This window comes from Schistocerca americana, unplaced genomic scaffold (assembly GCF_021461395.2).
Source record: "Schistocerca americana isolate TAMUIC-IGC-003095 unplaced genomic scaffold, iqSchAmer2.1 HiC_scaffold_1051, whole genome shotgun sequence".
Lineage (NCBI taxonomy): Eukaryota > Metazoa > Arthropoda > Insecta > Orthoptera > Acrididae > Schistocerca > Schistocerca americana.
This window is the reverse complement of record NW_025725103.1, coordinates 7600-10000: the sequence shown is the minus strand read 5'-3', so window position 1 is coordinate 10000 and position 2401 is coordinate 7600. Positions and strand designations below refer to the sequence as shown.

Sequence of the window (2401 nt, the reverse complement as noted above, 5' to 3'; positions counted from 1 at the left end):
GAGACACTCACTCAAGAGCACCCTGGTAGGATTGCAACGGGGTCCGCCTCGGGACGCACGAGCACGCACGAGGCGCGTCGCACGCCTTCAGCTCGCCCCACCGGCAGGACGTCCCACGATACATGCCAGTTAAACACCGACGGGCGGTGAACCAACAGCGTGGGACACAAATCCAACTACGAGCTTTTTAACCGCAACAACTTTAATATACGCTATTGGAGCTGGAATTACCGCGGCTGCTGGCACCAGACTTGCCCTCCAATAGATACTCGTTAAAGGATTTAAAGTGTACTCATTCCGATTACGGGGCCTCGGATGAGTCCCGTATCGTTATTTTTCGTCACTACCTCCCCGTGCCGGGAGTGGGTAATTTGCGCGCCTGCTGCCTTCCTTGGATGTGGTAGCCGTTTCTCAGGCTCCCTCTCCGGAATCGAACCCTGATTCCCCGTTACCCGTTACAACCATGGTAGGCGCAGAACCTACCATCGACAGTTGATAAGGCAGACATTTGAAAGATGCGTCGCCGGTACGAGGACCGTGCGATCAGCCCAAAGTTATTCAGAGTCACCAAGGCAAACGGACCGGACGAGCCGACCGATTGGTTTTGATCTAATAAAAGCGTCCCTTCCATCTCTGGTCGGGACTCTGTTTGCATGTATTAGCTCTAGAATTACCACAGTTATCCAAGTAACGTGGGTACGATCTAAGGAACCATAACTGATTTAATGAGCCATTCGCGGTTTCACCTTAATGCGGCTTGTACTGAGACATGCATGGCTTAATCTTTGAGACAAGCATATGACTACTGGCAGGATCAACCAGGGAGCTGCGTCAACTAGAGCTGAGCAGCCGGCCGCCCGGGAGTGTGTCCCGGGGGCCCGCGCGAACACGCAAGCGTCCGCTCAATTATTCTGCAAACAGGAGGAGGCTGAGCTCCCCTGCACCATACACCTCGAAACCCTCTCAGGTCCCGGCGGCGCGCAGCGCCGTCCTAAGTACTTGGTCGGGTTCGAGAGAGGCGCAATCGCCCGGAGTTTGGCGAGTAGACGCTTTAGGTGCGACCACCCGTGCTCCCAACTGAGCTTGCCGCTGCCGACAGAGGCCCGGGAGCGTGCTGTCGTGGCATTGCCGGCGGGAGACAACACGCGCCACCTACGGTGACCGGCAGCTCCAACGCCAGCGCCACAGAAGGACAAAAGCCCCACTTGGGTGCCGAAGCGAACTCTCCCAGCACAGCGCACGCGCCAACACGTCCGCACAGCTGCGATACAAACCACCTGCGAGAACCGCAGAGGCGACCGAGCAGCAGACGGCGTCGCGGCGCCGAGCGCCGGGCGGCGGCGCATCCTCAGCGCACACAGTCCTCAATCGGACCAGCACACTGCAGATGTCCACCGCGCTTCGCACCGGGCCCGCGAGGACCTACTTTGGCCGCACGGCGCCGCGTGCAGGGTGCGCCGGCGCGCAGCTGCGCCGCCTGCCGCCTCCGTCGGCCGGCGCGCCTGCCACTGGCCGCCCCCACCAGCCGGCTGTAGCGCGTGCGCCCACGCACCGCACGGCCAACACGCCGGGAGGCCCCCCCTCACCGGCCGGGGACGGTCCCACCCAGCCACCGCCGCGTATCGCTTCACACCCACATGCCATTCACGTTCGTGGGCATGGTGGGTATCGCTGCAACAACCGGTTGGTAGCTCAACCGATCGTCGCCATCACTGATTCACCCCTAGCGAGAACAACCGCACCACAACGGTTTACCAGTTGTTCATTTGCGTAACGTCACCAGCAAACGTAGGCGTCCATCGCCATTTGCAAATTCAACGATTGTTGCATGCCTGTGTCAGGTGTCACGACACACTGTCTGCCCACATACACGCAACAACATGTCCACGCTTAGCGAACACGTGGAAGGTGGCCCCCGTACGTATGCGATGTCCATTGCGCGAACGACTGTCAACCGGCCTCTGTCGCATGTCGCAGATGTGGAACGCAGTGCACCGTGCTATCACGGTGTGTGAGAAGAGACGACTACGTCTGACAACACGCGCCACTACATCAACAGACGGCTCATGCTGATCGCCATCCAGGGCATACCACACTGCAATCCAGCTCTTATAGGGAGACGACACGTAGCTGAGTGCACAACATTTGGACCGCATGGTTCGCCGTTGTTGGCGCAGTCGTTGTACGGTCACATGTACCACGATGTATCATTCAGTACATGAGGACCAATGTGCAGTACAGTGTGTGATTTGGACGTACAACATCAGCGGACAGTTGACACAGGCCGTACCACAGCGTAGGCTAAGTGCTTCGCCATGCGAATGCCAATGAACAACTGCAAATGCCAATGAACAACTGCAAAGGGCATTGAGCATGTACGTCCTGCTGCCATCCACATTAC

At 58.5% G+C, this 2401-nt stretch overlaps 1 non-coding gene across 1 annotated transcript in view; it reads right to left on the bottom strand.

Moving 5' to 3' along the window:
- LOC124559755 overlaps window positions 1-825 on the bottom strand; it is a 1910-nt gene extending 1085 nt beyond the window's left edge. The window contains exon 1 of the ribosomal RNA XR_006968909.1: window positions 1-825. This exon is cut by the window's left edge and continues 1085 nt beyond it. This is a non-coding gene — a ribosomal RNA (small subunit ribosomal RNA).
- Between the last annotated feature and the right edge of the window lie 1576 nt (window positions 826-2401).